The sequence below is a fragment of the Zingiber officinale genome, chromosome 8A (genome assembly GCF_018446385.1).
Source record: "Zingiber officinale cultivar Zhangliang chromosome 8A, Zo_v1.1, whole genome shotgun sequence".
NCBI classification, from domain to species: domain Eukaryota; kingdom Viridiplantae; phylum Streptophyta; class Magnoliopsida; order Zingiberales; family Zingiberaceae; genus Zingiber; species Zingiber officinale.
In genome coordinates this window covers 2397349-2409597 of record NC_056000.1, presented here as the reverse complement: position 1 = coordinate 2409597, position 12249 = coordinate 2397349, and positions in this window count along the sequence as shown.

The window sequence follows — 12249 nt, the reverse complement described above, 5'->3', positions numbered from 1 at the left end:
CCTCGGCAAATTCTTGAGGTAGTTTCGAAGACTCATATGTAACCTCATCAAAATGTCTTTTTCTATATATTTGTCTTTTTTAAGGAAAAACAGGATCAATCCTCATTGTTGAAGCAAGTTCTTTTGTTGTATTGATAGCTTGTCCAAATCTAGATTCTCTATACTCTTCAAAAGAAGCAATTAACCCCTTAATCTTGGTCATAGCAACGTCAATTAGCATGTTTTCAGATTGTAAGCTTTTGCTAACAATATTAACTTTACCCAATATCTCATACCAAATAATCATATCCACTAAAAACTCAAAATTTCCAAGTTCAAATGTTGCTAAAGACTTGGCTTCACTTCTTATTTTAGAGTCAGTGTCTTTTTCTTCTGCAACTTGAAGTAAAGCTTCGCTGATTTGTTGAGCTTGAAGTACCACTGCTTTTACACTTTCAGTACGACTTTCCTATCGAGTGATTGAGAATGGCTTGAGAGTTAAACCTTTTACTGTTACATGATCTATCAAAATCTTCCACCTCTTTGTAGAATAAGAAAATATTGTATAAATCTGTTGTACTACTCCAAAAAAGTATTTCACTTTTCCACAGGAATTTGCAATATCACAAAGTGTTAAATTCAAACAATGACAAGCACACGGAGTATACAATGCTCTAGTATTTATATCCAACAATTTTTTTTGTATGCCTTGATGTCTCCCTTTCATATTTGCCCCATTATCATATCCCTGCCCTCTCACATTATCAATATCAAGATCAAAACTCTTCAACACATTTTGCAGTTCTTCAAATAAGCCTTGTCATGTTGTATCATCCGCTTTTAAAATTCTCAAAAAGTATTCTTCTACTTTCATTGGGCTTGTAGAAACATCAACACATCTTATAACCAAAGTCATTTGCTCTTGGTTACTAACATCAGGAGTGCAATCAAGTATTACAGAAAATAGCTTAGTTTTTTTAATGTTTTCAAGAATAGAACTCTTTATTTGAGAAGCTAACAAGCATATCAATTCATTCTGAATTTTATAGCTAAGATAATAATGATGTGTATTTCTTTCAATATGTTCCCTCATCACTGAGTCCCACTCAGCAATCATCTCAACAACAACCATAAAATTTCCATTGTTATCATCATAAAGTTTCTCATTACTACCATGAAATGCTCTATTTTATTTAGCCAAAAATTTCACAAGTGAAATTAATCAGTGTAATACTTTCCTCTAATGCTCTTTTGCCTTCTTGATTTGATCTTGAATAGCATGATCAATTGTTACACCCTTCATTAACCTGATACGCAACTCAGACCAACTAACATAATAATTGATATGTTCAATACTTGTCTCATGTTCTTTAAGTCTACTACTAAGATGCCCCCAATCACAATATCCCTCATTTGCTAGTTGACTTGGTTGAGACCCCTTTTTGAACAACTTGCAACAAAAACAAAATGCTTTATCAAGTGCTTTTGAATAGACCAACCAATCTCTATGGTGCTTTTGACCATTTGGCAAAATCCGAGTATAGAAATGTGAATAGAATCGTCTATTTGATCTATCTTTGGGACCTTTCCCTGTTAATACATCTCTTATAGAGCCCTTTTTCATTAATTAATCCTTCCATTTGGGATCTAAATTCTCCCAATTTTTAGGATAAAAAATGTTAAATGGAATTGATGAACTTGGTTCTTCATTCACTTCATTAATAGCATCATCATCACTTTTAGAATAATTATTTTTAAAGTCTAAGTCATCACCACTTTCATTGTCTTTAATCTCATTCACATCACCCTCTATATCATTTTCAATGGCTAAGCCTTCATGTAATTCATTACCATTGTTTTCTTGTTTTTCTTCATTAACTAAATCTTCAAGTGATGAATTTTTCGATTCTTTGACAATAAATCTATCAATTGCCCCTCTTTGAGACTCAATAAATTCTTCAACTCTTTTTCTTTTTTTCCGCTTATCATGTCTTGATAGATACTTCCTAGTATAAGACATTCTAATTTTCTACAAAAAAAAAAATTCAAACTCTCAAACAACCACTTATTATAGATATTAGACAAGCATTTATTATAAAATGTTCATTTTGTAACTCAATTTCCTATGAAAATGAATCCCTGCTCCATGAAGCTATTGAGAAATACAAGTAGAGAGAAAGTGGTTAATTGGAAGAAGCTACTGATTCAACCATTGCTGTAACAACTCAAAGGAGCCAATTGGAAGAAGCACTTTCCAGAGTACAAGTTCTAGAAGGAATTGCTGATCAATTGAAAAACAAATCTGATCAATTAAAAAATGAGAACAAATATATAATTATTGGACCCCGTAGGTGTTTTGATGTGATCAACCAAATTGGTTAGGTCATGCATTTTGTTTGATCCCTGTGTCTGAGTGTGCAGGAGCTTAAGAGCACAGAAAGTCGAGCGGAAGACGCAGCTAGCGAGAAGGACGGCACGGGAAGGGAGTCGACGGGCTCAGTGCGTCCGAAGGACGAGAGAGCTGCGGAAGAGTACTCCGGTGGAGCGAGAAGAACGTGAGCGGCGTTCGAGGGACGAGAAGCAGGACGGAAGCCTGCTCGACGAAGGCCGAAAATTGGATTCGGGTGAGTCCTATTTTGGTTGCCCGGAATCACCCAAAAGACCGAAACTACGGAAGACGTCGGAAGACGAAGCAAAGAAGCAAAGGAGCTGAAAAGGCAGCTCAAGGCGCCTTCAACTTGAAGGCGCCTTGAGCCTGGTCAAATCGACCGTTTGGCTTCGGATAGAGTTCTATCCGAACACTTGTTTGGAGGCGCCTTGGACCATTGTTGGAGGCGCCTTGGAGCTTCGGGATAGACTTTCCAAGGGCTATAAAAGGACCCCTGGACCTAGGAATTAATCATTGATTCAAGCTTTCAATTCCTAGCAACTTGTGAGTTCATTAAGTGTGTAAAAAGGCTTCTCCGCCTACAGTGAAGGAGACTGCTAGTGCGATCTTCGATTGTCCTGGATTAACAACCTCCTTGGTTGTAACCAGGTTAAACCTCGGTCTCCCTTTATTTCTGTCTTTAATTTTATATAGTTGTTAGTTATTTTTTCTGCTGATTTTATTTCTGAGTTGAAATTCGAGGAGGGTAGTTTTATTTTTTGTTTCAGCAATTCACCCCTCTTGCCGACCTCCGCTGCACCTACAATTGGTATCAGAGTCTGACAGCCTCAGAAGGACTAACCTCCGACTGAAGCACGAAGATCAAGACGATGGTCGGAGCGAACATCCATCCCCCGAAGTTCGACGGAGACTTCGCCACATGGAAGCGCAAAATGGAGGTATTTTTTAAAACGTATTTTGATATTCTTATTACAATGAAATATGGTTTTGCAGCGCCGAAAGACAAAGAAGAAAACACATGGAGCAAGAAGGAGCAAGCCGATTTCGTCGCCAACGGAAAGGCAGAGTTCCACCTGCTCAGTGTGCTGCCACCACAAGAGGTAAGTCGAATCGGAAGCTATGACTCCGCGAAAGATCTCTGCGAGAAATTCCTGGAGCTTCACGAAGGTACCTCCGAAGCAAAGCTGACACGACATGACATCCTCCGGACCCAATTGACGAACCTCCGGATGAACCAAGGCGAGAAGGTAGCGCAACTCCAAGCGAGGATCAAAGAGATGATCACTCAACTCACCAACCTTGGAGAAGAAGTAATAAACCGGGACTCAATTCGATACCCGCTCAACGCCTTCCCGAGAACTCCCGAGTGGGCCTCCTTAGTAGATGTTTACTACATCTCTAAGGATCTCGAGGTAAGTACATTGGAACAATTGTTTTCAACCTTCGAACTTCACGAATCTCGACTTGCAGAAAATCTAGTAGAGAAGTCGAACCTCAACATTACCCTACGAGCCGAAAAGGACGATCCTGACTCCGAAGCGATAATCGATGAAAACGAAGCTGCATTAATGGTAAGACGTTTTAATAGGTTTTTTAAATCTAACAAATTTAGATCGCAGTCAAGTAAACATCATCAAAAGAGAAAGACAATCCGTTGCTACAACTGCAACGAAGAAGGGCACATCAAGGAGGACTGCCCAAAATTGAAGAGCAAACAGAAGGATAAGGAAAGGAGCAAGAAGTCAGCTCGAACCAAACACAATCTAAAGGCCACGTGGGATTATTCGTCATCCTCCGAATCGGAAGTCGAAAAATTCTCGAGACTAGCACTGATGGCCAACCATCAGCTAGAAGAAACGTCCAGCTCAGAGATGAGCATCGACGAAGGGGGAAGAACGTCAGAAGAGGAAAGCTGCAGTGAAGGTGGGAGCATCACCGAGTCAGGTAAGTAAGGTACGCAATCTAACCCCGACTCAGTCCTTTAAATTTATAAAAGCATTTTCTAAAGAGTTAGATAAATTTGAAAAGGAAAATGAAAATTTGAAATTAGAAAATACAAAATTAAAAAATGATATTGAAAAATTGAAAAATGATGCATGCTTAAAGAAGTTTTCAAATTCAAAAATTAGAATTTATGGTAAATTAAATTGGTATATTAGAAACCATCAGGATCAACTTAAAAATGTACCAAGAAAATATGTACCCCTAAATTTTTGAATAACCCTGTAGGAAGAAACTTCTATTGGGTTCCAAAATCTGTGCTAAATTAATTTTTTTTAAAAAAAAACCTTTAAGAGAGAAAATTAAACATTGAAATTCTTTATGGAAGCTTTGTTTAAGGAAGTGGTTGTTGCTCCAATAACCAAGAAGGCCTAGTGTCTCGCCACGACCTAGAAGCTGAAATATTGAAATAAAATGTTTAATTAACTTTCTAAAAAAGCATTAAAAACTAGAATTAAATAATGCTTTAAAAGTTTATCAAATATTTTTTATTTCTTGAAAATTCTAACTTAAAAATTTTTTATCGTAGTTAGAAATTTTTTGAAATTCTAAATAACTTCATTTGACTTAGAATTTTTTTTTTGGAACAGTCAAACAGTTCGCTTAGGATTTTTTTTGAAAACTCAGTTTAAACTTAGAAATTTTTTTGTAAAATTCTAAAAATTCATTTTTGCTTAGAATTTTTTTTTAAATTTAATTTGCTCTTATTAGTACCCCATTTTTGCTGTGATCAAAGGGGGAGAGAAAGATACAAATTTAGGGGGAGTACGAAAATTAAAATTTTAATATTTTTTATTTTTTACAAATTTATGCTTAAATATGTTAGTTTAGTAATTTCCTTTAAAATTATTATTTATGTCTATTTACCCTAACTTGAACTTGGGTTGATGCGCATCAAAAAGGGGGAGATTGTTGGACCTCGTAGGTGTTTTGATGTGATCAACCAAGTTGGTTAGGTCCTGCGTTTTGTTTGATCCCTGTGTCTGAGTGTGCAGGAGCTTAGGAGCACAGGAAATCGAGCGGAAGACGCAGTTAGTGAGAAGGACGGCACGGGAAGGGAGCCGACGGGCTCGGTGCGTCCGAAGGACGAGAGAGCTGCGGAAGAGTACTCCAGTGGAGCGAGAAGAACGCGCATGGCGTTCGAGGGACGAGAAGCCGGACGGAAGCCTGCTCGAGGAAGGCTGAAAATTGGGTTCGAGTGAACCCTATTTCAGTTGGCCGGAATCACCCAAAAGACCAGAACTACAGAAGACGTCGGAAGACGAAGCAAAGGAGCTGAAAAGGCGGCTCAAGGCGCCTTCATCATGCTTGAAGGCGCCTTCAAGGCTTGTTTAAGGCGCCTTGAGCTTGGTCAAATCGACCATTTGGCTTCGGATAGAGTTATATCCGAACACTTGCTTGGAGGCGCCTTGGACCATTGTTGGAGGCGCCTTGGAGCTTCGGGATAGACTTTCCAGGGGCTATAAAAGGACCCCTGGACCTAGGAATTAATCATTGATTCAAGCTTTCAATTCCTAGCAACTTGTGAGTTCATTAAGTGTGTAAAAAGGCTTCTCCGCCTACAGTGAAGGAGACTCTGCTAGTGCGATCTTCGATTGTCCTGGATTAACAACCTCCTTGGTTGTAACCAGGTTAAACCTCGGTCTCCCGTTTTATTTCTGTCTTTAATTTCATATAGTTGCTAGTTATTTTTTCTGCTGATTTTATTTCTGAGTTGAAATCCGAGGAGGGTAGTTTTATTTTTGGTTTCAGCAATTTACCTCCCTCTTGCCGGTCTCCGTTGCACCTACAACAATCAGAATATTGTGAAACTTGAGCTTGATTTGTTTATCTTAACGAATCTTATTAAATGAGCTTTTATCGAATCGAGTTTCGAATGGCTCATGAGCGGCTTGATGCATTTACCTCCCTAAATTTTTTACATGGGGCCCTATGCGACAGCCCCATGTTGACCATCACAGGGTCGGTACTTAATCAATCTCGTTGTGGCTTTCATCCACATAAACTATCTTATAATAACAATGATGTCCTAAAGTTATGGTGTAATAATAAAAAGTAGGACGGATATTATAGATAATGAGAGTTAATATCTCACTTAGGATATATTGTAACTTTAAGTTTAAAAAAAATTATAATGTTGGACCGTCTATCAATAGCTATTTGTACTTTTCAATTTTAGTTAGTAGGCGATATTTAAGTAGGACTATATATATATATATATATATATATATATATATATATATATATATATAAAAGTCGGAGTTGCATCTATTGAGGATAAATTTTGAGAGACACGTTTAAGATGGTACGGACATATACTTAGACGACCAATAAATGTTCCAGTTAGGCGATATGAAACTATGATAAACATGCATATCAAACGAGGAAGAGGAAGAGGAAGAGGAAGAGGAAGACCAAAAAAGACTTGGTTAGCAACAATAAAATAAGATAAATTTTATTTAAATATAGATGATGATATAATAGGAGATAGAGCTCAATGGCGTAAAAGGATTCATACAGCCGACCCCACCTAGTGAGAAAAGGCTTGGTTGTTGTTGTTGTTTGTTGTATATATATACACGAAGTTGATATCCTGCGCGCCCGCACAGTGTGTGACTGTGCGCGCAATTTTTGAATTAAAAACAAATAATTAAAATATTATTTAAAAATTTAATTTCTAAGTTCAGGCTTTGGATTATAGTATCAAAGTTATTTTTTTTTAGATTTTACCTCTAGGTTCAGACTTTGAGTTATAGTATCAAAGCTATTTAGGGTTCAGACTTTGAGTTATAGTATCAATGCTATTTTTTTTTTAGATTTTACCTCTAGGGTTCAGGCTTTTCAATTAGGTTATAGTGTTTGGTTTAAAAAATAAAATAAATTTAAGTATTTATTGAGTATTGAAATATGTTGAGGGGATATATTAATGTATTAAAAATTTATATAAGGAAATGTTAATTTTTTTAATTAAAAATATTTTAAAAATCTATTGAATTTATCTCTGCGCGTACTGTGCAGATCGCGCATGAGATCAAATCTCATATATAACATTTATTGAATTCTTTTAAAAATTATGAAGTGTTGAGTCACTAGTTTCTGATATTATATTATATTATATTATATTATATTTTATATATATATATATATATATATATATATATATATATATATATACACGGATTATTATTTACGGATTGCTACGGACTTAATGCCATGTCATTTTTTTATTAATTTTTTATAAAAAATTTTCTCTTTCTTTTTTATTTTTTTTCTCCTGCTTCGTTCGTTCTCGACGCATTTCACCGAGAAACAGCTCACGTCGCGCGCCCGCCACCCGCCCTGCCGCCGGCCATCGCCCACCACCGGCGGCCTCCGACCGCCTGGATCCACCCACACTATAGCCCATGGGGTGAACCCGTCGGGGATCGCGGCATGGATTCCGGCCACTTCTCTATTCCAGCCGCAATACAGGCGATTGACAGTGTTGGGCAGGTGACTGGATTCCGGCGCGGTCGCATCCGGATTCCGGCCGTGATCGCACCGGAATCCGGACGCGCCTTCGTCGGATCCTGACGCGGGCGCGTTCGGACGCGATCGCGACGGAGGCAGGTGCGGTCGCGATGATGATGGCGCCATCGCGGCCGGAATCCGGTCGCTACCAGACTCCATCCGATTCCCGGCCGGATTTCAACCGGAATCCGGCAGAAATCCGGCTGCGATCTGGCCACCACGCTAGCGACCGCAATCGCGGCCGGATTTCGGCTGGGATTCTGGCTGCCGGCGGGTGGTCGGCGGGTGGTGGGCGGCCGGAGGCGAGGAGGCGGGGTGACCGGTGGGTGGTGCTCGGCCGACCAGTGGCGAGGAGGTCGGCGAGGCTGGCACATACACACTACGACGAGAGAGGAGAACGAGGAAGGTAAAAAAAAATCACAAATAAAACAAAATCTGTATGTCACGGATGAATCCGCATGGAGAAGTCCGTATTTTAACAAAACTATATATATATATATATATATATATATATATATATATATATATATATATATATATAACACAAATTAGGATAGAGTAATTGGTTACAAATTAAACCGACTTTAAAAGAAATTGGATAAATCAAATTAATAAAATATCCATTAATTCATTTATCAAAAGAGTGAAATAACTCAATCAAAATTTTAAATTCGAACCATTAATTCAATTTAATCAAACTTTTATTCATTCCATAGTTTGCTTATTTTTTATTACAAAAGATATAAACTTTTAATGATATTCGTGACTGCAAGTATGCTTATGTGTAACATTAGTAATTTGTGATTTTTCCTATTGAGTCTTAATTTAATTAAAAATTCAATTATTTTAATTTTTGATTAATTTAATTGTTGTTTTATCTATCTGGTGAAATTTTCTTATGAAAGTTTGATAATTTATTCAATTTTGATTTAATTACTATCCCATATCAATTAAAAACCAACTTGTAAAGTTTAAAAGCTAATATAAAAATCTTGATGGAATAAGGCTAATAAGTAGCAACTTTAGCTACGATCAATATCTCAATAGCAATCAGGAAAAAGAAAAAAAATAGAAAATGAGAAAATCTGATTTGATGATTTGATTGATTGATCTCACTTGTAACTGTTTCCAATTTTTTTTTTTTATCTCATGTATTATCTTGTTGTTGAGAGTAGGTGACCACACACCCATTCAGTTAATTCATATATGAGAATATGCTTGCCCCACAAATTTCCCATCGAAATATATTAGTATTTGATTATTTTGATTTTTTTAAATATCAATTAGATTTTAAAATTCCTAATTTGATTAAAATAAATAAATATAATTATATAAGAAATTTATTTGGTATTTATATATGCCAAAAATATTAACTTAGGTAAAAAAAAGTCAATTTATTTTACTTTAATTTAAATGGTTTGATTTAATCGATTATTAATCATTTGCTCACAAATAACTATATTTAACCATATTTATAAATTGAATTAATTAGTGTAGTAAAAGGTAATTATGTTTTTAGGTGTCTAACCCTTCTTTGGTATATAAATTGAATTATAAATTAAATAAGATGCTCTCTAGGCTATAGAATAAGACTAATAAGTAGCACCCTAGCTAGAAGACTTTAGAGAATAAGAAAATATAATTTGATTGAGTGATCATCTCATTTGTAAATTATTCTCAAATTTTTTAGAATTTCAGGGATCTTAGCAATATATCTTATTCTTGAGAGTAGGTGATCCTAAATCCATTTCAGTTAAGTATGTTTGTTTGCTCCCACAAATGGCTCATGGAATATGTAAGTTGGTCATAGAAGGTTAGCATTTGTTCGGTATAGCATATCGGATTTTTCATATAAAATAAGATAATCGTATAATGAAAAACTATATCAATATTATATACCAAATTTTTAATACAATGTAAATTTTATACCGTTCAATACCGAAAATTCTGAAATATCAAAATTTTGATTTTTACCGTACAATATGCTCTATATCAAAATTATAAAAGTTCATTTTAGTTATTTTGAAATTTTATTATTTTTAGTTATTTCAGATATTTCGGTTGGATTTTAAAATTTCTAATTCGGTTAATAATGTGGCGTTGTATTTTTGAAATTTAATATCAAAATCCAACACTACACTACGGATTTTATTTAATATCCTAATTAGAAAATAGATAATTATTTAAGAAATTTATTTGGTATTTCAGTATCATTATATTTTTAAAATATTAATAATTTAAATCTTATATCCATACTAAAAATTTAATATTATATAATATCATATTAAAAATTTCAATATATCATTAATATTGAACCATGCTGAACGCAATTAAAATGCATACCTCAGAACTATGAGGGTATAAATTTAAATGTTAGATGTATATAACTCAAAACGCTGATTGTTTAAAGAATATCATTAGTTGATGCAATAGGCATAGGAGCAGTAAACAGTGAGTTCCTGGCGTCATGCATAGCTATCATGAAATGTATGAATTCAGATTCTCTGTTCCTAAATTATATGTCCCCTTTCTCCTTCTTACGTACCAATCAAACAGATCAAATCACATCTCAAAAATACTATACACATCTTAAGGATATCTTGATCATCTTATTCAATAAAGGGACACGGGAATATATGATTAGAAGTAAATATTAACACAATTATAATTTGAGAAAAAAACTAATTAAACAACTGAACTAATCGAAATAATTAATATTCAGTTTAAATATTTCAAGTCTGACTTATTCAGTTTAATCGAATTAAAATTGTAAAATTGAAACTAACTGAACTAATCGAAATAATTAATATTATTTTTTAAAATAAAATTTTAAAATAATTAAAATTTAAATTCGATCAGTTAATTAGATTTAATTAAATTTTACCACTTCTAGCAAGAGTGTAATTTAATTCTCGAGCATATTAGTTCAAATTTAAAGTCTCAAATTTCATAATTTTCTTATTTTTTTATTTAAAAACAAAAAGATAAAATAAACTTTTAGTGATATTCATGGTACGTACTGAAGTTGATATATGTGTGTAACATTCTTAATAGACAGTGGAGGGTTAATTTAATTAAAAGAATATTTATTTTAATTTTTAATTAATTTAATTAATAATTTATCAATTTGATTTATTTAATTTTTATAAAGATGATCAAAAAGTAAAAAAATTAATTTATTTGATTGTTAATGATTACTCACTCCTAATCATATTTACAAATTGAATTAAAAATAATTTGTAAATTGTTTTAGTGATGTCACTTATAAATTACTCTTAAATTTTCTAAATTTTTTTTTTAATTTCAGCGATCTCAGGGGTACAACTATTCTGAATTATCTTGTTCTTGAGAGTAGATAACCACAAACTCATTTCAGTCAAGTCATATAGGAGATGTTTGTTTGGCATAACAAATTATTCTCAAATTTATTTAGAAAATAAGAAAATAAGATTTGATTGAGTGATCTTATTTGTAAATTATTCTCAAATTTTCTGAAATTTCAGGGATCTTAGCAATATATTTTGTTCTTGAGAGTAGGTGATCCCAAATCCATTCCAGTTAAGTCATATATGAGATGTTTGTTTACCTTACAAATTCCTCTTGGAATATGTAAATTGGTTATAGAAGGTCAGGACTTGTTCGGTACAGTATATAAGAATTTTCATATAAAATTAGATAATCGAATAAGTAAAATCTATTTCAATACCATATATCAAAATTTCAATATAATGTAAATTTTATAATGTTCAATACTGATATGGTACCGGTATATCTATATAAAATTATAAAAGGAAAAAATAATTATTTATATATACAGTTGCCTATTAATTAACAGAGATGAATAAAAATTTAGTTAAATTAAATTAATTGATCTGAACAAATTTAAAAGTTCATTTTGGTTATTTTGAAATTTTATTATTTTTAATTATTTCAGATATTTCTATTTTAAAATTTCTAATTCGGTTAATAATGTGGTGTTAGATTTTTGAAATTTAATATCAAAATCTAACCCTACACTACCGATTTTATTTAATATAATTAGAAAAATAAATAATTATTTAAGAAAGTTATTTGATATTTCAATATTATTATATTTTAAAATATTAAAAATTTAAATCTTATATTAATACTAAAAATTTAATATTATATTAAAATTTTCAATATATTATTAATATTGAACTGTGCTCATGGAAGAACTAAATTTAAAGACATACCTTAGAACTCTTAGAGTATAAATGTTAGATGTATATAACTCAAAACACTCATTGTTTAAAGAATATGACCAATTGATGTAATAGGCAAGAGCAATAAAGAGTAAGTTCTTCACGTCATACTTAGCTATTATGAAGTGTATTGTATATCAATTCCAT